A 25,787-nucleotide genomic window follows, 5' to 3' on the forward strand; every position below is an offset into this window, starting at 1 on the left:
AGGAAGAAAGAAAAGTGTGAGAGATCCAACCACTCTTATGGCTCCACAGCGTGGATGGCAGGACTTGTACAATGATGTATGGCCTCCGGTGTCCCACGGTGAGAATGTTGGGGTTTGTAGTTCAGGAGCGCAGTGTTGTTCGATGTCTGGTCTAGTTCCTGCAGTGAGGCTGATGGGCTGAAGGTCCTCAGGATGGTGGATTCCCTAGCAGTGCTGGTGCGCATTTATAGCGCTCCAAGTAGAAGAAAGTCTAGGGGGGAAGGGGTGATTGCGAAAGATTGACAAGTGATTGATAACTCCCAGGCCGTTTTGGAGGGTCTCAGCTTTTCCCCTTTGTATGCCAAGCTGGGCATATCAGAAGGTGGGGTATGTGCCCTCTGGCTTATCCTCTGGGCTGTGGCTCCTTAGCTTGTCACTGATATGTAAATCACAGTTCCCCCTACACTGAATGTGTCATCTCTTGTGGCTGGATGAACTAGTTTCACCACAATGTTATCAATACACAACACCATAGATCACAGATTTCTGTGAAAGATGTCAGTCACTGACTTTATTCTCTGCATCTCCTAACATCCTAGGAGAAGTGACTATGAAATAGAAATCAATCCACATCCTTTGGTAGAAGAGACCAAAAAAAGAGGGACATCAGAAAGTAACATTCATCTTTTCTTAGAACCATACAGTAGTAGATTTTCTGATTGTTGCCATAGAATCAAAATTGCCTTTAATCAATAGAAAAATATTATTCATTTTCTGAAAATTTACCCTTCCAAACTGAACCAGCATTCTGATATTTCTGTTTAAAAGGTTTGCTTTTCGTTATGTCTTTCATTCCTGATGTAATTTAAAAGAGAGAAACTTCATTTGTTCAGCCATGATAACAGATTAAAGTTTACATTCCAAGATTCAAAATTACAGTCTTTGCTTTGGAGCAAATAATCACTGTGGAGTTCCCATTATATAACAGGTTACATTGTATTCTTTGTGCTTTCTACATAAACAAAGAATTTGTTAGACACTTTTTTTTAACAACACTTTTTTCTTTTTTTTTGTCACTGTATTGGCCTCAATGCAAAATCAATGACAGAATTTAAGACTGCAGTTAACACTTCTAATTATCTTGGTTTTGCATGACCACTTTCCAATTTTGTCAGACCAATTTCTTCTGTATTCCTATTTGAGAAGTTACCTGCTCCAAAATTCTGAAAGCTTTTCTCATGATAAACATTTTCAGTGTAGTTTACTGTCATTTCGATTCCTATTTTATGAGCTTTTGAAACTGCATTCACAGCAAAAGTTACATGATGACTACATGCCATTTGCAGTTTAAATTCTCAATGTGAAAAGTACCTTCCACTAGCTTTTAAATCAAAATTACCACCAGTGTCAAATTCCTGGCAATCAGGGCAATCCAATTATTTCCTGATGGCAGAATGACATATTCTTCTTACTATGTTTTTATTAAATACCTAAAAGCTATAAATCCTAACAATTTGTCGTTCCTCTGGCTAACAATCTATAGTGTGTCAAAAAGCTTTTAGTCTTTTGTTATAATAATAACCATATTTATTGTTCAGTACTTCATAGTTAATGATATATATATATATATATATAATGCTCTCCAACACAAAGATTGAAACTTGCTGCAATATAATTGTAGCTGCCTTGTATTACTTACGCACTTTTATAATTTATTACCAATTTTTATTCTGAAACTACATGTAATAATGTGTCTCAAATACTGCTGTGGTGAACTTCCCAGGTTGATGAGACCAGCAGCAAATACCAGTTTGACAACTAAAGGCTAAGAATTCTTCCTTCATGCATGGTGCATGTTCTTGTTAGCATGGAATGTAAAAACCAAACCATTGCTACTTACCTGTTTGATCCTTTCACCCGTATGCTTTGCAGATGAGTCATTATCCTCTCTGCCATCTGCTTTTCCACTATGCAAACTGAAACATATGGCCAAATCCAGATTGTAGTCCAAAACAGGTACTTTAGAAAATATAGAAAATACTTTTATATTTGAGAATTAATTTTTGGTAGCACTAGGCATTTGACCTGACACATTTTTTGTTTGGTTGGGCTTTTTCTGATGCTACTTATAAAGGAGACTCAGGCCACATGCTTCCAAAAGCAAGTAATGATATTATCTAATAGGCAATTGCTTCTCCAGAAAGCTTTCTCATTTCATGACTTATTATATTTATTTGTGTGGTTTTTATTTAGTGGTGAATTATTATCCATTTTTTTTCCAAACACTTGGTCTTAGTAACTACTCAGGGAAATTTTGCTTTTAAGTTTCTTAGATTAATATTCAACAACTTAAAAAAAAAAAAATTAAAAACATTAACAACTGATACTACAGTACAGTAGTCTTAATTTGTTCATTTGTTCTACTACTCCCACACTATTGTAATTTAGCTTCCATGGATTGTCAGCAGACACCTATTTATCAACTGCATCTTGTTCAGCCTACCATCACGGGGTTCCCACACAACAACAAAAACAAAAAAATCACATTTCATTCCATTCTATCAGACCTTCATTGGCTCCCAGATTGCAACAAAATTGATTTTATGGAGCTTGACATGATCTTCTCTTCCCTCACTTTTACTACCATATGTTTTTACTTGTTGACTTTTAATCAACTTCACAGCACATTCTGAATGAGCAAAATCCAAATTTCAGTTTGACTGTTCACCCCGTCCAGACTATTAGTTAAGGTCTCCCCTCTATATATATTATTTTTTCCTATTGCTTGGCTGTACGGAACTAGTATATGTAGAGAAATGTATTATGCTGTCTATTTACTCACGTAGTTAGATCATGCAGGAAAGGACAAAAGAAGGAGAACAAAAGTTTGAAATGGAGAGGAAGGCCTTAAGGAAGAAGACAGAAAGAGAAAAAGGCAGGTACTCTCTGTAAGACGTTTCATGAGTCCTAAACACATTAAGATGATCTGTGCTACGATTGCATCTGTCAACAAGAAATACTTAAGAAAGTTTCAAGCAATATCAAATAGAAGGATGAAGTAAAAAGAACAGAAACTTATAGTCAACATATTTAATTTATGCTTCTGGATATATTTACAAGAGGGGACACTAGCAGCTTACTGTTTGGCACTGACAGTCAAGAATAGATTATCCAAGATGACTGCAGGGTCTGTGTGGGAAAAGGATTAAATTAATTGGGGAGATCCAAATGTAGCAAATCTGTAGGATCAGGCAGAATTCAAACCACGTTGTTTAGAGGACAGCAGAATCAATGTTACTTGCAATGAAAGAAATCCAAAATAAAGGTCTCTAAAGGCTAAGAATGTGAAATGAGGCAGTAAAGGCAATACTGTAACTTCTGGTCAGCGAAATACAAGTCTGATAGCTAGTTAGTAGAACTGCATCTGCATTGTCACAGAGGCATCCCAAAAGTCAATGTATGTCGGGGATTGGCTCAAGGAGCACAGACATGAGTCCACCAAGCAACTGTACGAGCAGAGCCCATTTTAGTTGACATAAGTAGGCCTTAGTTAGCTTGTCTATTAGGCCGTGGGAAAGGGGGGAACGGAAAAGTACTAACTAAGGCAGGGTCAGGATATTTTTGAAGAGATAAGAGTCAGAAGAATGTGGGATGCGCATAGCTAGCTAAACCCAAGTAGGTGGAGTAAGTAAATGTGCTTAGCCTATTAGATAGAGACAAGTATGCATAATTATGGTATTTGGTATAAATGCACGCTATCTCGGGCAATAAAGTTGAAGTATGCTTTATCACTCATATTGGGTCGGCCGCATTTCTTCCTCCGTCCGCTCGGGTCTGGAACTCTGATGGGACTTCTCTCGGCAAATGTAGGCAAACAATAAGCTCCAAACAGACTTTATTCCAACTAGAACTGTTTAGCAGAGAACCGACTAGAAATGGGATTTATCCAAAATTATTCAGCACTCTGGCAACATTCTAAAACACAGGTTTGGATACCAAGTAGGAGTTCAATTACTACACAACTGACTCAGACTAATGTGATCTGACCCAAAAACTCCAGACGGATGATTCAAAATGCATATCTTCCCACTCTTACAAAGTGAGGACTCTCAATGATACCTAGAAGACTGCTTGCCAATATGGCAAGATGTCTCAGTCTTCAAGGAATGTTCCATGGATGGCCAGTCTAAGGAGAGGAATCTTCGACTGTAGACCCACTGCTCCAAGGAAGACCAACTCTAAGAGGCATTCCAGCAGGCTTCATTTATGCTCTAATTGAATCTGAGCTGCCGTAATTTATGGTAGTGGTTCAGAAGCTCCTCTCAGCCAAGGCATTTCATTGGTCAAAGGCCCTGTCTGTGAATCAAGAGGCATGTGCATGGCCATAGTGGTCTATTGGTCTAGCAGCTCTGGTGCTTTCAAGATGGCAGGGTGGAGAAGTGCATCTGCCACATGCATGCAAAGTCTGAAAGAGAGTTTATGAAAGAAAGCAAATAAATGTTCAGAGTGGAACTCTATTGATTTATAAATAATGCATTAAAAAAAATAATAATAAAAAAAAAAGACACCACTTATTCTTTTCTACCTGCTTAATATAAGTCAGATGACTTACTTTCTGGTGGAGCCAATATTAGTGTGCACAGAGTGACACTAAAATTCTCTGCAGGACATCTTCCATTTGCAGAACGCAGGAATATCTGAAGCTTAGCCCCTTAATACCTCTTCGATTTGATGGATATCTCAACCTTTCCATCATGTGGGCTCATCCTCTATTATTTTTAAGTTTTCAATAACGTTTCACAAAAAGCAAAATATGAGCTATTATTTTTGAATTTAAAACTATTTGATGGAATTATTCCTCAGGGAAATCAGCTGCCTTTACTATGCATCACCATTTTATTTCAAATTCATAAATCTGTATTGATTTTCTGTGGCATATAGTATTTGGGTAATAGCTCAAACAATGGGTTCTTCTGGCACAATCAGCTGGGGATGCTGAACTGGTGATTCAGACTGAAAAGTTACAGTATGCTTTGTCAATAATGACATACCAGCTATTCAAGAGGTAATAATTAAAGCCACAAAAGGAAAGAGAAATAAAATAATAATTTTAATTAAAAAAATATAAAAATATGAAGCAATAGAACAATGTACTGTAAGATTTCATTCTACAAGAAAAAAAAAATATATATACAATAAAGTAGATTTGATGAAGAAAAACATTTAATAATTAGTAAATATATAGCCTGGTACTTGGTTTACAGAACCAAAGACATTCATTACATTGTATAAAGAAAGGAGATGTTGCTTGAATTTTCTAACCTGTAATCTAAGTAGCAAAGTGAGTGTTGCAGATATCTGATATATTCATGAAGATCCTACACTAGAAGGAATATCACCAGATATGCCTATACTTTAGTTCATTGGTGAAGTTCGTAAAATGAAAACGAATCTAGGGCAGTTACAGAACCTTCTATTAGAAGTCAGAAAAATACATTTGGAAAGTATCAGACAGTATGAACCTCTCCGGCTATATTTGAAGCAACAGGAATTATAAATTCTTCAATTCCTAAGTAGTTTTTGGTAAAATGAAGCTCAGTGGCTTTGTCTGTAAGGAACAAGTAAATAAAACTAAAGCTTTTTTTTTTTTTTTTTTTTTTTTTTGTCCAGCTGCAGTCACACACACACAGTTAATAATGAAGTTAGGCTTTTATTACAAGAAGAGGTGGTATGTTATGGATTTGGCAAGGTATAATTAGAGGTATCAAACAACCGCAAACACTCAGATCAGTCTCTTGAGCTTGACGAGGACACATATGCAACAATTGCTACTGTATCTGTAGTGTGGAGAGTAGCACTAGACACCAGAGTTTTATGAGGTTACAGAGCAAAAGAGCTGAATGTGAAATAACTTGTTTCTTTTTGCATCACGTCTACTTTCTTCATCAGAAATGTGTTTATAATACATTCATATGTATCAAGTTATGGTTGTTGTTTTTCTTTTTTTCTGAATAGATAATGAAATTTAGTGGTGAATTTACAGAGGATGAGACCTTTTCAAAAGTAATTATTTGAGCTGTCTTAAATACTTTGCCTAAGAGTTAGACTATCCACATAAGGTATCTGCCTTTCTCCCCCATAAACTAGTAGTATATTTGAAATGCACGATGTATTTCTGAACAAGCTGGTATATCCACATAGAGTAGTAGTGAAATGACATTCAGAGGAGAAGGAAATTAACAATTCTGCAGCAGTGCTGCAGTAGCGACTTCGATTTCTTGGGCTGGTTTGTTTGCAACTTTTTGGTACTTCTTCATGGTGCTTCATTGGACAAATACCAAGCACACCCTAGAAGATACATTTTGCTAGATAAAGTTGTATCTAATCTTTGTACATTTTTTTTTAATATAAATACTAACGCTACAGCTAACTGTATTTTTTGAGCACATCATTAATTTAAATACATATTTTGTCATCTTTATTCCCACTGCAGTTTGCAATTCCTGGGGTTTTTTAGGCCATATCTTCACATAGAATATTGGCACCAGAGTTATACTGTTAAAAATAAGATGTCAAAGGCTTTGTTTAATTGGTTTACATGCTCAGGCTTTCCACCCTTTGAAGCCCAGCCAAGGACAGGTGATGATATGTATTTAGTATATCCTCATGCTTGGGTCAGGATGTAACCTAGACATGGATCCTACAACCGGGGCTGAAAAGCTCTTCCGGACTTACCATGGCCAGTTTAGTCAGAGAGCTGCTGAACCAAGAGAAAAATGAAAACTCTGCAGCCCAACTTTTAGGGTGATAGGCTGGAAAAAAGAGCTCTAATATCTGTTTCTGTGTCCTATTTAGCCACATCTCTGACTTAGGTACTCAACTTTTTATGAGGAAAAGTTGTAACTTTAGCATTTGATGTATTCATTTATTTTAGTATTATCTGCTGTATTTATTTATTTATTGTTGTATTTGTAGTTGCTTTTCACTGCTCCCAATGCAAGATGAATAGTGCCACTTTCCCCTCTAGTTTACAAAGGGCCTCCCATCCTTGACTTTGCTGATGCTCAGGAAGACATCCATGAAGCCAGACATACACACACAGAGACAAAAGCAGGACTTATTTGAGTAATTCAGGTGTAAAAGCAGAGTACCTGAATCTTTTTAAATGCATACACATGCAGTAACAACCTTTTCCTTAAATGCAGTGCGACACTTCGGTCAGACAGAAGTACGGAAACAGTACTATGATCTTCTGACCTCTTACGTAGCACTATGGGAGAAATATAATGTTGACAGACTGCAGACATCATTTTGAGGCCTTTGAGGTAATAACTAGTAACATCACTGTTGAATTTGGTATGAAGTGTTAATGATAGCATGCCAGTAATGCTCTTATTTTGTATTACTTTTTATTATTTTAAATGTAGGAGGAATATATGACATACATTCAAAAATACATTTAAACTAAAAATTTAAAAAATAGTATTAAAAAGGCAGATTGTTTTATGTGCCAAGACCAGACCTTGGGAAGGACAAGTTTCTCCCTGGATGAGAAAATTCTGAGATCCGTGTCTTCAGTGAGCTGCAAAGGCCTGTATTTTCATTAGCTGAGTCTAAGGCAAAGCTGCTTATTTTCTTGTTTTCTCTGACTTTCCTTTTCTGGATGATATGTAAAATTGCCTCAATATATTATAGCAAGTGACACCTGAGGCTGAAATAAGTGATGGATAACATTAGCAAAAGGAAATACATATGTGAAGAGAGAATGAAACCACAATGTACTAAGCATAAGATTAAAACAACATAAACAAATTAAAGCTACTTCACTACTTTGACTACTTTTCCAAGAATAGAGACAAGGATTTCTTTTTTTTTTCTAGAAAGAGATTTCTCTGACTGCAGCTTCTCTCTGCAGACTAAGCTAATTAAGTAAAATAGAATAGAGATTTCAACTCTAATAAATCTGACTCTTCATTAAGACACTCTGTCACTTTTGTAGCTCTTTCAATAAAGGCAAGAGGGATTGATCTTAAAGACTTTTTAATCATTGTGCATGATATTAGAAATATTTTTTCAATCCTACCCTATCAAACCATTGCTTAAAAATTAATATCTACATACCCTGCATCAACTGGTATGATATAGTTTGTTAGTGAAAAAGACAGCTGACAGACTATCAAATAGAATTCATGTTGTATTTTTTTTAGGAAGCAATATTGTAAGAGAGACTGATTTTCACTGCTGCAATATTCAATATTCAGCATGAAATGCAATCACAGTATTTAATACAGAAAGTGGTGCTACAAAAATAAGATACAATGAATTTTTCCTGCTGATTTTACAGAATGCCATTCAAGATGTTCTTGGAAAGTCTCTCATATGAGTTTTACTTTTTATTTCTAGTCTCAATTAGCTTTATATTACATTATATTTAACTGCCATTTGAGAAGGAAAAGCAAAACTATGATACATTGTCATGAAAATACACACTGAGACACAAGTTCCATGAACTCTTATTCATGTGCTTAACTTTCAGCATCTAAATGTCATACAAAAATTAATGATATAACCATGCTAAATGTATGAATAAATCTATATTTTCAAAACGGGACTAATCTTATATATTTTTCTTATAGTATTCATCATAAGCTTAATGATGTCAACATTATATCTGAAACAAAGCACTGAATATAATTCCATGTTCATTTTGTTTCTTATTAAGTTTGCCCAGTCAAACACTGAGGGTTATCCTTAATATAGGTCCTTTGAAGATATTAGTCCTTTAAAATCCAGATCTCTTACATCCACAGAACCGAAGTCAGAATTATAATTCTGCACCAGGTAAAGTTAACTTTCAAGTTTGTAAACCAAAGTACTGAGGGGTTTTGGTTTTTTGTTTGTTTGCTTGTTTTATTGTTGTTGTTTTGTTTTTGTTTTGTTTTGTTTTGTTCTGTTCTGTTTTGTTTTGTTTTAAAACAAGTATTCCTCCATGTGCCTGGAAGCTGAAGTAGCAAGAGGGCTGTAATGGTATTCACACTGCTGAATTGGTGTTATTAACAGTTCTTCTGTTATCCTGTAGGTCACTTGCTATAGAGGACAAAGTTGTAAATCTAGTGAGGATCCTTCAGACAGTAAGTCAAAGGTTAAAACAGGCTATAGAAAATAAATGGCTAAACTGTTCCTATGGGAGCTTTCTATGCACAGTGTGTTGGTGGGATACAGGTTTCCATGGCAACCACAAATTCAGTGTCAGAGCATAACCCTCCTACACTGTGCTATATTATTTCTGATTCCTTATGCCTAGCTAGCATATCTGTATGGCGTCCTCACCTATTAAGGTACCAAATACATTTTTCACTTCTCTTTACTTTAAAAGTGGACTCCTAAGGTATCTCATAAGCCATCAATTATGTAAGTTAATGGCATGTATACCTCAGATAAGCCAACATTTTCTTGACCTAGGCAATTTCAGGAACAGTCATCTTTACATGAGAATGAATTGATTTTTAATAATTTCTACAAGGTGCTGTTTTATAAGTAATGGGGAGATGAATTGGTAAATGTTTCATTTTCTTTCCTGTGTTATTTATTTTTCCACACATATGAAATTTTATCTGCAGTACTAGAAAAATGGTTTATTCTGCTAATACACTATCAGCTATTTCTCCATAAGGGTATGAGATAGTAGCCACTTATAAGAAGCTTTAGAAGATTTCTGGGAATGCCATTGTTTAAATAATGAAATATCTGAAAATCTTTCAAACAATTCCTGATTTCAAGCAGTATATATTCCTGGAGCCTGCATATAGTTTTGTATAATATATCGATAATCACACTTATGTGTTACACTATCACCTAAAATCCTGTTGTCAAAGCTGCTTTGCTATGTGGGCATATATGAGGAGGTGAACATTCAACCAGAGAGATTTCATTAAAAAAAAATTAAAAAACAGTTAAGTGACACAAACAGAAAGGAAAAGGCTCATTATCTGCCTTGTTTCAGTTAGCAAAACACTTAGGCATATGCTGAACTTAATAAAAATGGATTTCTTATTGAAATGCATTTCTCAAGGTGTGACCTTGAACAAAAAGCTTACTTTAGATGCACAGCTGTTTGATGCTCCCTGTATAACGTAAGTGCTTGCTTCAGGTTGTTGTGTACAATACATGGTCTGACTGTTGTACAAATCCTAATTGTCTATTAGAGATTGGCACAGAAAGTCTATCCATGATCACAGAGTGATCTATGGCTTCTGTACCAGAAGTCTTCTGCACAGCTCCATTTGTGAAGAACACAGAAATAAGATGAAAAGCTGTAAAGATGACTAGAAAAAAAAATGATAATAGAAAAATTACAAGCTAAATAAAAATAGGGATTCATAAGTCATAACACTTAGGTCTTAGAAATATAACTAGTGAGAAATGAAAACTTTTTTTTTTGCAAAGCTATACGACCATTCATATGGGCCAGTGAAATTGATATATATATTGCAGAAGGCAGAACTAGATTCTTTGGTCTTGGTACATTTCTTTTCTTTCTGATACTTTCTGTTCTAGTGGTGTTCATCATATGGTTTTTCCTCCAAATCCTACAAGTTTATATGAGACCATTGAAAATCATCAAGTATGATCAAGCTACCAGAAGCACTATTTGAGGACAAAACCAACCAACCAACCAACCAAAACCTAACTAACCGCTTTTAGCTTGACTAATGGCCAAATCCAGACTGTATTTTACCAGTAGAGTCATTGGTGAATGAATTGCTCTAAAAGGCACAAAAAACAACACTGTCAGCATACATACACAGCTAATCACTAAATCAGGAAACTTATTTTTTTTAGTAGTTATGGCAAATAAATGAATTCAGGTCACTGAAATTTCAGACTTACCATGGGAAAAATAACTCATAATTATTTTGTTCTGTTACATTTTTGTCATTCTGAAAAAGTAAAAGGAGAATTGACTGGCAAAAATTCCTTGTGTAACTCTTCTTCCATGTTTTTGCATGATGTATCTTAAATTGAACACTGGAACAGGCTGCCCAGGGAAGTGGTTGAAACACCATCCCTGAAGGTATTTAAAAGATGTATAGACCTGTTGCTTAGGGCCGTTGTTCGGTGGTGGACTTGATAGTGTTAGGTTAATGATCAGTTTCAGTGATCCTAATGGTCTTTTCCAACTTGAATGATTCTAAATATAAAAAAAAAAAAAAAAGAAAAAGAAAAAAAACAACTTAAAAGCAAATAGAAATTTTAATCTGCAAGATGTGACTTTGCATGTTGACACAATTTTTGCAAAGTTACAAATGCAAAAAAAAAACAAAAAACAATGAAAGCTTTAACATACATATTTATCTTAAACACATAATTCAACTAGAAATGATCAGTCATCTGTACTGAATATAGGGCACTGAAGTGTTATACATTGCAGCACTTTCTAAAGTGGAGAATGAAGAGTAATAAAAAACGTATTCTGTGTTTTTTGTTCAGGTTTTGATTGTGATATATAAGCTTGTCTAAAATAATTAAATATTTGCTGGGACATGAAAAAAGAATGACACTGTATCCTGATCATTAGTACATTCATGTAGGTGAACAAAATTCCATTCCCTTTTGCAATTAAGGACTTTACACAAAATGGAACAGACTCAAGAGGAGAGACTGGCAAAGAATGATGATAACCATGTAGTGTGATAAGAAAATGTTTGGGTGTATGGAGGAACTTGTCTTAAAAACTTTTCATAATTTGGCTAGGCAAGGAAGAGAAATTAGGGGTTTTGGTGTAACCAGGTATTTTTCTGGCAACATATTAAAAATAAAAGGAAACGTTGAATAATTAAAAAACCAAAACTATCAAAACCAAAATAATTTTCTGTGCCTTGAGACCTGATTTTAAAGCTATACATTAATAAAACAGATCAGATAAAACTTTGGAGATAAGCATAAAAGAACTTCAGTTTATGACTTCATCCAGAACTAAGGGGCTTTTAAGTTTGGGAACATGTAAATGCTCCTGAAGTTATATTGCAGCTGACTTGAATTCTGAAAACAAAAGTCTTGGACTTCAGCATATAAAATTAAGTTAGTGAGAAAACCACACAGATGAGCCAACAAAAAGAATTCTCTCTCAATTCTATCTCTTTTAGGTATTATAGAAAGGCATTAAGCTTTAAAATCCCTTTTCACAATGTATTCGGGCTTCAAATACAATTGTGCATATTTTAATCCCAGAAGTGCTTCTTTTGTTCCAAAATGATAGAGTATCTTTCTGTTTTATTTTGATTTTGGTCTATTGTTCTTTTTGGTTTGGGATTTGGTTTGGTTTGGTTTATTTTGCTGTTTGTTTTTTGTTTGTTTGTTTTTTTCCTTTTAAAGAAATAATATGATAGACCAATATTAGTCAAAAATTTGCAATCAAAACTATAGAAAAAATATTTTTTCAAGTGAAAATTGGTGTCAATTTTATTGAACTTATTATAGAAAGGAGATTTTCAGGAGTAAAAAAGATCAATTTAGATCAATAAAACTTCTGTCACAGACTTCCTGCAAGACTTGTAAACACCCTTCTGATGTAATCATCCCATACTCTCCAGTTCTTCTGTGTTCTGTCTCTTTTCTCTCATTCTTTCTTTATTTTCCAATAAAAAGGGTAATGGGGCGGGGGGGGGGGCATAGGTTGCTTTTTCTTGCTTGGTTTCAGTTCATTTTACTTACGTGAATTGACATCACTAGTTTTTCCTGTTACAAAATAGGTAGTAGAAAAAGTAGAAAAGAAAAAGGATAAAAATGTAACAAATAAAAAAAAAAAAAAAAAGGAGAAAGAAAAAAGAAATATTGCTGGGAAAGGATAAGGAAATATGTATAGATCACAGACTTGAAACAACTTGAAGACCCAAATTATGCAGACGCTATTACAAAGAAAGGTAGTGACAGGTAAAACGTGGTATAGCTCCCCTAATATTACTGTAAAGGAATATAAAACAAAATATAGCATATAGAAAAAAGTAATTTAAAAGTTTGGCAATTGATAAAACAAAAGTTCTGCTCCAAAGAATAAGAATATATTCAGACCTTTGCCGCAAAGTTTATGGAAAAGCAGAATTGATCATAGGAAGAAATACTTCTGTAATTCATGTATGAATACTTTGTGAGTTTGTGCACCATGGAAGTCTAGTTTGTGAGAACCAAAGATAGAACAAAGGCTTTTGAAGCAAGAAGTGTAGAGAAGACAAGTGTTGAGGCCTAAGTGTACGGAGGCAACATGTTCAACTGAGAAAAGAAATAATGTTACTTTGAAGGAAAAAAGAACAAATAAATCTTTCAAACCCTATGCACGTTACTGAAACACTAAACATATCTGTCTCTTTCCTTAAGAGAAAATATTTTTTTTTTAATAAATAATCCAGTTAGTTCCAGATCTTAACTTGCTGAATTGTGAAAACTACTCTAGATGTTCTGCAGTATTCATGACATACTTTTTAACAAAATAATTTATTACTAGGAATCACTTTAATTTAATTTGGGGCAAAATAATAAGTTTCAGATAAGACTAAAATATAAGCACAGATGTGACTCTCACATGAGCTGGATAAGTTTTCAAGATAGACATCTTTAAATAGGTTGTATATGTATTTTTGTATGGAATATCTATAATGTATGTACCTATGTATTATTATCTTTTATTTCTTGTTTGGTATTGTTTTGGATTTTGTTGTGTTTGTTTGTTTTTCATTGAGTAATAACAAAAATAAAATTAAGTTTTCCTATTAACAGTTAAAATTAAGTTTTCCTATTAAGTTTTCCTATTAACATCCTTGAGATGTTATATATACAAAACCGACTCTTCTGACCTTAATGTGAAAAATATGGTTAATGAGAAAATTTGCCTATGATCTATGATTGGTCACATTTTGTTTAATTGTTATTTGCAGATGAATTTTAGATGCCTTTTCATTTGTCTTTTATTAAACATCTTTCCTTTTTAGAACCTGTTCAAAACAGTGTTTTAAACATTCAAGTAAAAATTGTATTTTTTTCCTTCATTCTAATTTCTAAAATTTGAGTGAAACTTAAAAGATGATACCCGATTTCTAAAGACACAAAGAACTGCAGATTACCAGAAATGCATAAATCACATGTGAAGAAAATAAGATTCTAAGCATTATGACTGCATAAGACTCAATGACTGATACAGTATTTAAACAAAGTTCTCTTTGATGGTGAAATTTGAGTAGAAGGTATGCTTTGTGTTCATATCACAGGGCTGGTGATATCCATCCGCTTTTTTACAGTTCTGTGTGCACTATGAAGTCTGAGCCAAGCAGTGTGCAGCACATTCATTCTGACCAAGATAAGCCAAGTGAAACAAAACTCACATTTTTCAAAGTCTTTTAGAACTGATAAAGTTTTAATCAGCTCATATTGATTATATGACACTATGTCCTGCTTCTTAATGGCTAAGCCTGGTAGTATTTCACTTCTTCAATCAGGACAAAGAAATATAACATTAAAAAATAAAGAGCTTGTTTTTATGTTTCTTTACATGGATTTTGTGTTTTGGAAATACTGTGAATAATATTACTTTGGACATATGAGAGCAGAAAATTCAGTTAAATTTATAATAATTCCTTAACAATCACATCAAAACTAGCATCAATAAAAAGTAACATATAGAATACTAAATGTATCAAGAAATCCTGATAGTTACTGAACATTTAACTTGGGCCTAGGGTTTCATTTATTTCGCTGGGAACAGTAGCAACTGAACACACAGCTAAGATTTCCTAGGATTTATCTCCTACATAAGATTTATTTATTTTCTTTTAACAAATTAACAGGAGTATAGGCACTAGTATTGCTGCAAGGTTTCTAGGCTACTGTCTCCTATGACGGAATTGGATTGCAAACTTTAGTTATCTGTTCTGAAATGCTACACTATCAGCAATTATAAGAACTGTGAAAAGTAAAATGGTAAGTTTTCTTAGTCGGGGTTATTTTCTCTTCACTTCTGGGACTACTGGTATATTGTTCCATGTCCAGATAAAATTGAAATTCACTCAGTACTGCACAAGTGGTTTCATATTTGGCTTCAAGGTGTCCCAAACTATTTAGTTATGGATAGTAGTTGCTCTGTCAGATTGACTTGGAATCTCAAATGATAGCTAGGCTTCTGATGTCCAGGAGTATTTAAATTTGTTTTTTAGATTTACATTTTCATATTGAAAATTACATTCTGCCCCTTGCCTTCCTCATCCAGTTCCCTCAACACTGATTTATTCTGAAGGTCAGTCTTGGAATAGGAATTACAATCTCTTCACACAAGACAGAGAAATTCTTGAGAGTACTGCTTTACACATTTTAGAATAAATTACACTGTTAAGAGCATGAGATGTCCAAAAGTCTTGTCTATGGAAAAACTCTCAGCTGGGAAAATTCCAAGGAACTTTAAAGACAGCTGAGCTCAATCCCACCCCATGTTCCCATAGTATCTAATGGAGAAGAAATACAGTTTTTTCCAGAAATCTCCATCTCATAGTTGGTGTGGAGTAATTCTGCACTGATACATATGAAGTCACTTTCAAAGATCAGTAAAGAACTGTGTCTTTACCTATGTACTCTCTTATTTACCTCTTATCTACTCTCTTATTTACTCTCTTCATCTGCTCCTATGTCCATATGATATTAATCTTACTATCTGTTTCTCTTTCCATAAGAATATCTTGAAAATAATAAAATTCACTCTACAAGTAATTTTCTGTAATATTTCCATTGATCATTATTTTTTCAAGTATATTTTATATGTTTGTCAAAGAAGGTCTAGCAACACATACACTTAACTTATATAATGAATAGACTTTCATTTAGATTTTGTATCAATAACTTACTGTGTACATGTCTTGGTCTTATTTGGCAGTATCTTTTGAAGAAAAAAGGCAAAGTTCCATCTGACTTTGAAAAAAAAAACACAACCAACCACAACAACAACAACAAAACAAACAAACAAAACAACAAACAAACCGACCCCCAACAAACTAGGGAGATATCTAAGGTTTATCATGGGATTTCCATCCCTGTAAAAAACAATGGAGTGTGCTTAAGCAGTCCCAGGGAGGGAATATTTTGTGGAGAGTTCACAGGATTATCGAAGATGGAATAGACGGGGGAAAAAGCAATGCTGTACACTCTTGTACAGCAGTGAATGAAACTGAACAGGATAGTGAAGGCTGAATTATGCATATGCATGAACATACAGACGATGTGTGGTGAATTCTTTAAACAAATTCAGACAAACAAAAGGAAACCAGCTGCTACTACATCATCCCTGAAGTATTTCTTTGGAGACTAGCCTTCCTCTATCCCTGTACTAAATTCTCAGTGCTTCCCAGAGGTCTTTACGTTTCTGGCCTTTTAATGAATTTTATATTAGAAACCTGCTCAGTATTTTGTAGATACTTGTTGCTTGAAAGATCTATTCTCTTTCATTTGTTTGTGTCACATTTGTTTAATGGGATTTATTTTTGATTAGGATATTATTTAGGTAGACTATGAACTGAAAAACTATCCATGTAGCAACAGCTGTTCTAGTCAAGGGCCGAACACGTCTTGTTATAATATAACTCCACTGAACACCAAAACAAAATCAAGAGGGATACATTGGGTACTTTATAAGAAGTCAGTAAAGGACTCATGCAGGACTTACTTAAAAAAAAAAAAAAAGCGTTCCATTAGTTTGAAAATGAGTTTAGCACCTGACCACACATTAATTCAGTTGTTATGATTTATAAATATGGAAGTCTAAGATTAAAATAAGGATTGACACCCCAGCTTTTTGAATGCAGTACAAATACACAAGTTCTCTTCCTCAGAGGTAGGGGTTTTGTGGTTGGTTGGTTAGCTGTTTTTTTGTTGCCGTTGTTGGTTTTTTTTTTCTTTGTTTATTTGTTTGTTTGTTTTAACAGAGAGCACATAAAGAAGAGAAATTAACAAAAGTGTTACTGTCATTAGATCTCAAAAAGAGATAGTGTCTCTATAAAGCTGTAATAAAAATGGAGGAATTCTGTCCTCTCAAACCCTCACTGGTCAAGCTTTGACAGCATCAAGCGTATGGATGACTACCCATGTTGAGGTAGGTCTCTTGATTTGTGGAATCCTGGTGCTCTTTGTACCTGGTGCTCTCTGTAGAAGAACAATGAAACCTTATTGAATCCAGCAAATTAAAGATTCAGGCATTCGATCCAAAACTGAGAGGAGCCCTCCAGATCAAAGGAGAAATGAATCTGCATCTTCAAGGTGAAAGAACTAGCCAACACTAAGAAAAACACAGTACTCTCAATCTGCTGTACCAGAGCAGTAATAAAATAGTCTCTGGGCCTGGGAATGAGAATATATAGGGCTTGTGACATGTACTTGAGATTGAAACATTTCAATTTCCATGTTTACTAAAAATCTGGCTATTTTTTTATTAGGATATCACTCTCAGAAAAGTAATTTAACCACTATACATCAAAAAGTCCCTCCTACAAATCAAGGATAAATAATTGTTCCACGCAAATTAGCAAAACATAGTTACTGTAACTATGTCTCACACAGTTGGCATTAGCTATTGGTAGAAGCTATCTGCAATCCTTTCAGCTGCAACTATTGCGTGCACTGAATGACAGAAGAACCCATTAAACAGTTCAGCAGAATTATGTGTGAAGGAGTCCATTTGTGTGACCAAAAGAAAGACATATTTGCGCTGAAGAACTCAAGTGAAATCCTTTCAGTAGTATTGCATCAGCAGAAGAATTACAGAAATCCAAATAAATTGCTAAAAGTTAGTGGAAAATTAATATTTTCTAAAGTTTAATGATGTGTTAGTGAGTGAAAAGTGAGAAGACTAAAATATTCTGAAGATGTAAAGAAAAATTATCATATAACTTGCTATTTCTGTAGACTAGTCTAGTGGGGGTAGCTTAGAAGACAACATTCAAATGAAAAAACTGTCAAGAAACACAGTCCTACAAGAAAGGATGTGGTACTGGACCTGTTGGTCACCAACACTAGTGAGGTAATCAGAAATATGAAGATTGGAGGCAGCCTGGGCCACAGTAATGATGCATGGGTAGAGTTTGAAGTCCTGAGGGGTTGTTGCAGGGGAATAACTTAGGATTCTGCTTACTGCAGAACATTGTTTAGTTGTCTCAAAGAGAAGTGCAATTTAAAAGTGTTTGGTAGTGGGTTTGCTCTATTATTTAATGCATAGAGGAAATATGCCAAGCCAAATGCTGCTTACCTTCTTTCCAGGTGCCTGTACCTGTTCACAAAGCAAACTTTCAGGAGTTTTCCCTCCCCGATACCATTCACTCTGGAGTCCATGTCTTGGAGCTCCAAAGGCAAACTTTCAGAGGAGGCCTGTACCTGTTCGCAAAAGCAAACTTTCGGGCATTCCCTCTTAGATAACCATTTGCTCTGGAGTCTATGTTTTAGAACTCCAGAGACAAACTTTCAGGCAATGCCTGATAACCATATGCAGAGCAGACTTTCAGGAAATAAACTTCCAGAAAAAATTAAAAAAAAAAAAAATGGAGTAGAATAGCAGGAAGGCTGGCTCAAGCAGGATACCTGCATAGAGGTTACAATCTGACCATAGAAAACCATAGACATTTACATCTCTACAGACCATTCATACCATGATTCAGTCCCATAGCAATATTCCACTTTGGGGTCTTTTTCTTGTCATTGAATCCTTTCCACTGATATCATATGTGCCTTTGTTTTGTTTAGCTGTAGACATTGTTTATAGTGTATAGCCTTGTAGGTGATGTTTTGTCTGAATAAATCCTTTCCTTCTTAGCAAAGTGCAAAACAGGCTTTATTTTTCAAGTGTACAGTGTAGTTTGTAGTTGCTTTTGGTAAATATGAGCAGAAATTTACAGCTTAAGATTTCAGCAAATCCATCTTACTAAGTAACATGAAGCAGAGAGTACATTAAAAATCATAGAACTTTATACTTCTAGATGATTCATATTTAGTATGCATTTACTTAAGCTAAATGATTGATATGAAACTTAAATTGGGCTCATCCACTGACCTGTGAGTAGTAAAACCATTGCCATAAAGCCAGCTTATTTGCAGAGCAAGCTCAAAGTAGGCTCACCTTGGCTGTCGTATTTATAGAATAAAGCAGTTGACTTGTAGTCAAACTGCATACAGTAGGAAAAGTATGCACAAGACTCCCTGCACCCACAATGTATCCATGTTCAGTGCACCATTCTGCTTCCTTGTGGGTTTCCTAAAAGGAGTTCTTGGCCTGGCTACAGCTCAGGCCTTTGCCTCCTCTGGACTCTGAACCAAACTGCTGCTGGTTTGGCTGGGGGAGGGGCGTTGGGTGTTGAGTGCATCCACCACAGGGGTAAGGTGAAGAGTAAAGTCAGGATCTTGAATTTTAGGAAAGCCAACTGCCAGCTGTTCAAGAAGCTAGTCAATGGGAACCTCTGGGAAACAGCCCTCAGGGGCAATGGAGCAAACCAGATCTGGCAGATCTCTAAGGACACTTCCCATAGAGTGCAAGAGCTGTTGGGATGTAGGATCCCAGGTATAAGAAATCAGGAAAGAAAGGGAAGAGAGCAGCATGGGTGAGTTGAGAACTGCTAGTAAAACTAAAGAGCAAGAAGCAGATGCACAGACAGTGGAAGTAGGGACAGGTATCATGGGAAGAGTATAGGGACACTGCCCAGTCTTGCAGAGATGGCATCAGAAATGCCAAGGCACAGCTGGAGATGAACTTGTCAAAGGACAGAAAGAACAACAAGAAGGTCTTCTATAGGTATGTCAACCAGAAAAGGAAGGTCAAAGAAAGTATAGCCCACAGATGAACACAACTGGCAAACTGTTAAGAACAGATTAGGAGAAGGTTGAGGTACTCAACAAGTTTTTTACCTCAGCCTTCATTGACAGTCTCTTTCCACACTGTTTGAGTGGATGGACCTCAAGGGAGGGACTGGACAAGTAAAGTCCCTCCCACTATAAGAAAAGATGAGGTTCAAGATCACCTAAGAAACGCAAATATACATAAATCTCTAGAACCTGACAAGATATATCCCAGAGTCCTGAGAGAATTGGCTGAAGTAGTTGCAAAGCCAGTCTCCATGATATTTGAAAAGTCATGGCAGACAAGTGAAGTCCCCAATCACTGGAAAAATAGAAGTCTTGCACCTATTTTTAAAAAGGGTAGAAAGGAAGACCCTGGGAACTAACAGCCTGTCAGCCTCACCTGTGTGCCTTGGAATATCATGGAACAGATCCTCCTAGAAGCTAAGCTAAGGCAAATGGAGGACAGGGAGGTGATATGGGACAGCCAGCATGGCTTCACCAAGCGTAAGTCTTGCCTGACCAACTTAATGGCCTTCTGTAATGGAATAACCACATCAGTGGACAAAGGAAGGGCTATGGATGTCATCTATCTGAACTTCTGTAAAGCCTTTGACACAGCCCCCCACAACATCCTTCTTTCTAAACTGAAGAGGTATGGATTTGATGGGTGAACTGTCTGGTGGATGGACAATTGGTTGGACAGTCACATCCAGAGGGTAATGGTCAACATCTCAATGTCTGGATGGACACCACTGAGAAGTAGTGTCCCTCAGAGTTCCATATCCAGACCAGTACTGTCTTATATTTTCATCAATGATATATATCAATGATACAGACAGAGGAATTTTTCCCTCTCCCTCTATCTCATCTATACAATTTCTCTTTCTAATAGACCAAACCACCAATGCCCTTTTGCTCTTCCTCCTGGTTCAGATATGGTGACAGTCACTTTCTCAAAGTAAATTCCTTAAGCCTTTTAAAAACTGTAGGCTTTGTTGGTTGTAGTGGGTTTGGGCTTTTTCACCCTTACTTGGCACACTGGGGTCTCATAGATATTCAAAATCTGTCCCTAATTACTATTATTCCCCTCCATGGAAAAAAATTACTTCCTCATACTATGCAATTTCATTTAACCTAAATATTCAGGCTCTGTTTTTTTGCACAAAAGAAAACAAAATTTACTTCAAACATTGTAACAAGAGCATTAAAAAAAAATAATAAAAGAAACTGCTAGGGGTTTTTGCTCCATGCCAGTTTGGCCTTGACTGTTTCTAAAAACTGTGGAGTCTACAGATAATTAAATATTTTTCTAAATAGCCTAGGTTTACGTGACTTTTTAGAAAAGTTCATGGAAGTTTTCTTTGATGAAGTGTCAGCAGCTATCGGAGTATTTTTTCATGTGTGCTGGTAATGGAAAATAAGCCGTTACAGGCTCTCTCAAAGAAATGCCACAAATAAACACAATAAAAAATTCAATAATCTCCTTATCTACCAATATGTATATTAGACAGTCTCATTAGCAGAGAAATATGATGGCCAGAAGATATAGTACTCTGTTGCCAGATTTAGGATAAGATGCTCAAAATCAGGCCTTGCTTAGTTCTGATTGAATTGAAAGAACAAATTTTAACTGATTCTGTTGCATGTTGCCTCAAGAAATTACGCTATACTTTAACAGTCAGATGAAGAAGCCAGTGGGGATGACAGTAACTTGAACAGGGTGTTGATGATTCTGTCATCTTACATAAAATAAACTGAATGTAAATTACTTACGGTATCAAACTGTTTAAATTCTATGCACCATACTGGTTTCCTGCAGAGTGCTTACTAACTTAAAAGTCTGAAGCAATCTGTTAAACATGCATGGTCTTGGGCATAAACTCACTGTGCTGGAGGAAGGCTACCAATAAACCCTGAGGTGTTCCTTTTTCTCATATCCTGCGTGTATTCTGATGGCTGCTTCTGGAAGAAACAAACAAGAAGGTATTTGGAATAAATCAAACTAGCTATTTTTTACACAAAATTCCTCCATACCAGTTCTGGAACAGCAGGTTACCAGGCATGTAAATACACTCAAAGACATGAAACAAATCAAGTATGCCCATGTTCATGCTCTAGTGTTGAAATTCTTGCACATATCAAAACAGTTTTCCACATATTAATTCCTTCCAATGCTTGGATGGCAGAATTGCATCCATCTCAATGAGTCCCCATTCTAAATGGAATTTTCTACACATTAATTTAATAGAAATGAGTATGGCAGCTATAAATAACTGTAGAAGGCATGAGGCTGTGTATCACTACATATGCAATAAATTCATCTTCATCAATTTGATGTGCAATGAAGACAGCAAATTGTTCTAATGATAAAATGAAAGAGCCAGAAAATACAAAGGAATGAAGGAGATGAAAATAAGCAACAAAAATTTAATCTCAGAAAGGCTAAAAACTTGTTTGAAAGTCTCTAAAAATGGGAAGACAATTAATAAGCACACACACAGAGAAAATCAACAAATATTACTTTATTTCTTATATTGTATTTAACCAATATTGGTTAACAAATATCTCAAATGGAATTTCAAAACTAAGAGCACTTTAATTCCATTATTTTGTCAAATTTAATGTGGAACGATAAAGGTAAATTTACAAAAGAATCTCATCAAACCAAAAGGTAGTTATGTAAGAACTAAAGAAGATCATTAACCATAATTGAAAGCTGTTGTGGGACACAAGGGTGAAACATTCATTACACTTCATATTCATGCACATATGGGGCTGATGTACAAAAGGTTTATGATTACTCTCAATTTCAAGATAGAAAAAAATTTCAAAAGGTGCAGCAAAATTGTTAGGAACTGAAGATCGGGCAGCAATCAGCCATGAATGGTGGAGTCTGGAAACTAATCTGAGTAATGAGGTAAGATGACATAGAATAGAACGTAAGGTGTAGATTTTAGCAGGATTCATTTGAGAAGCTAGTGATGCTATTGAATTTAATCATTAAGGGTAATAACAGTAGCTTTAGATTAGACATAATCCATAACTTTTTACTCACACAGAAAGATACGGATTTTACTATCATGTTGGCCCAGTCACTGAAGATAACACATGCATCTCAGTTACAGCAAGTAAGGGATCATCAGACCAATAAATTAATCATTAAACTACTGATAAGATTATGGCAGCAAAACATAAGCTTTACTGAGGAGCAGCACTCACATTTAAAGTCTCTAGAGAGGCAGGAGAGGACCTCTCTAACTCCTAAGAACTCTAGTCTGGATATCCTGCAAGTATTTATCAAAATTTTTGGATCCTCTTCTGTTAGAAGGATTTACATGTATGTGCATTTATGCACATGCAAATATCCATGCTCGTGCACTGGCAAAGTGGAATACAGAGACTTGTCAGCTTTTTTCTTGGAGTACAGGGTTATAGAAATAATATAAAAATACTTGCGTTTTATCCTAGGACAAGTTTTCTATTGCATCACTCAGCTGGTACTATAGATTTGTGGCAAACCAAGTTTCTCATTCAAAAAGTGACACTTTGGGAATCTTTTAATGTTTGAGAACTTGGAAAATTTTAGATTTCTGATCAGGTAGTCATTTTGACTATTAAAGTCTTCTTGCTTACAAGGACAGAGGGACATCCAGCAAAGCCCCATCACCACCTCTGTTGGTTATACATTTCCCTCAGACTGGAGCTCAGCTGCCAAACTGCAGAAGAATGGTTGTGCATCTTTTGTGTATCAGTGGAAGTATCCAAGAACATTTAAATGAAAGCAAGACACACAGTTTGAGCTTTTATTTTATTTTTTTTTTAATTACTTTTTCCTTTTTAATTGGGCTGCTGGTATCTGAAGTGACAAGCATGGAGAGGGAAGGTAAAAGATTGGAAAAGGGCTTTGCTTTGCTTGCCTGTAATTCACCATTGCAGATAGTGCTCATTTGTACATGAGTTTGGAAACCTAATCTCCAACATTAATAAGGAGAAGCCAGAGACAGACCATGGGAATTTCTTATTGAAGTCTGTTAACTGACAGAGGAGGAACCAGAAAGTCATTCAAGACATAAAAAAAATAAATCCCTGGTGTGAGGAGCTTGGGCACCAGGGTCATTGGCAGCCATAAATTTAGTTTCTGCACTGGCTTGCTAAAAACTATGTACAAAGACAAAAATCGTTCAGGGGATGAACTCTTCCTATTCCAAGTCTTTGCAGATGGTTGATTCTCTAGGTATATCACTTTTATGACCACAGCTGAAGTAATGTCACTCACCTTGAAGCAGCCAGTCAAGCTTGTTCTACTGAAGGCTGTGATTATGTCCTTTTATTATTCTTTCAACTTCTCTTTCTTTCTTTTCTTTTTTTTTTTTTTTTCTTTTCCTTTTCTTCACACACACAGATGGGCATTGGATGAATTAGAGGAGATTTCTGAGAAAGAATTTCAGATTATTAGGAAGCAAGAAAAAGAACTTTCATCCCCTCAAGTTGATTCTTCTTTAACTTTTTCAATTTTAATTTGATATTAGGTTCAATGTCACAACAAATAAAAAATCAAATCTGCTACTAATAAAGTTTATTTCTGTTATTTTTTTCAGATATCTGTTGTTAATATTGCATAAAGTACTGAAAGTATATAAAATATGTTTTCTGTTTTTTTTTTGAAAATCACAAAATGTCATTAATTTCTGTATCTTTTTTTCCTTTGTAGTGGTTAAACAGATTAAAAAAAAAGTGTTAAATGCCTCTTCTGTCAAATATGTTACATTGTTTCTGTTGAAAAATGATGTGTTTTTATTTGTTAATATTTTCACAGACATTGGAAATTACTGTGATTACAGTATTTTGTGTTTTTTCTTTATTTCTCTCACTTTTTCCTTTCTGCCTTAGAATGGCAGAAAATTTATAATATTCATGTTTATATCCCCCATCCAGTTTATTTTCTTTTCTGTTTCATTTACTACTGCTTTGATGTTTTGCTTTGTCACACCATATTTTTTCAATAACTTTCAAATTTTGGAAAGAGTTACAGTGATAAAACCAGAGTCTCAGTTTTCTTATATCCATCAGTTACTTTTCTAAAAGTTATTAGACAACACTTTCAAATTACAGAATAGCAGAATGAAGGATAAGCAGGCATGCATGCAGAAATGATGGAACCTGTGTGCCACTCAAACATATAGTCAACTTCAAAAAGAAACCCAAACAAAAAACAAACAGACAAAATAATACTACCCTGAATAGGATGTGGAAGACGGTAAAAAGAAAGAAAATAAAACTACAAAAATCAAAGAATTCTGTTGTAAAAACAGCTAGTCAAGCTTTTCAGGAAATGTTTTTTAAGTAATGGGAGGGAAAAATGAGCAAATTCCTATTGGAAATTAACAAAAAAAAAAACCAAAAAGAAGACAGCTTTGCTTTTCATTCCAAGTAGAAGGCTTAATCCAGCATTATCCATTTTTTGTTACTTTAAACAGCCTTTTGTTTGGCAACTACTCACAAGCATACTTACTGCTCTATGACGTAACAACGAGGTATCTGCCTGAGAATGCAGAACTTGAAAAACAGAACAGAATTGGTTGAAATGAAGAGTCTCAGGGTGGCAATGCTTTCAAAAAACTAAAAATAAATTTTTAGACTCTGCTTTTAATATGATCATGTTATAGGACAACATGGAAAAAAAATGATTCTTTGATTCATCCTCACTATCTTTGCCTGACTAAGATTAGACATCAGCTGTTGTTTAAGATGTCTGGATATTATTAATGATACATTACTACTACTTCTCTCACTACTTTCTTAAACCCTATATTGCATTTGTATCCATGAGGTAGCTACAACTTGTAGCCAGTCCTAAAAAGCAACTTCTCTTAGACATGTAAAGGTAGCAATCAAGCACCCAGACTCAGCATAAATAGTCATCATCTGTCACTTCCCATTAGTAAATAATTATA

General features: G+C 35.1%; 1 long non-coding RNA gene across 2 annotated transcripts; it reads right to left on the minus strand.

Annotated features, from left to right (window-relative positions):
* Positions 1-4,743: 4,743 nt before the first annotated feature.
* On the minus strand, positions 4,744-25,787 carry LOC110358343 (uncharacterized). Of its 2 annotated transcripts, XR_002412703.2 has the most exons (4): positions 24,110-25,787; positions 21,719-21,795; positions 10,870-11,170; positions 4,744-7,690 (listed from the first exon to the last, which is right to left on the minus strand). It is a non-coding gene; the product is annotated as an uncharacterized LOC110358343 (long non-coding RNA). The 2 variants fall into 2 exon arrangements; XR_010471014.1 differs by having other exon boundaries at positions 4,744-11,170.

This window comes from Columba livia, chromosome 1, assembly GCF_036013475.1.
Source record: "Columba livia isolate bColLiv1 breed racing homer chromosome 1, bColLiv1.pat.W.v2, whole genome shotgun sequence".
Lineage (NCBI taxonomy): Eukaryota > Metazoa > Chordata > Aves > Columbiformes > Columbidae > Columba > Columba livia.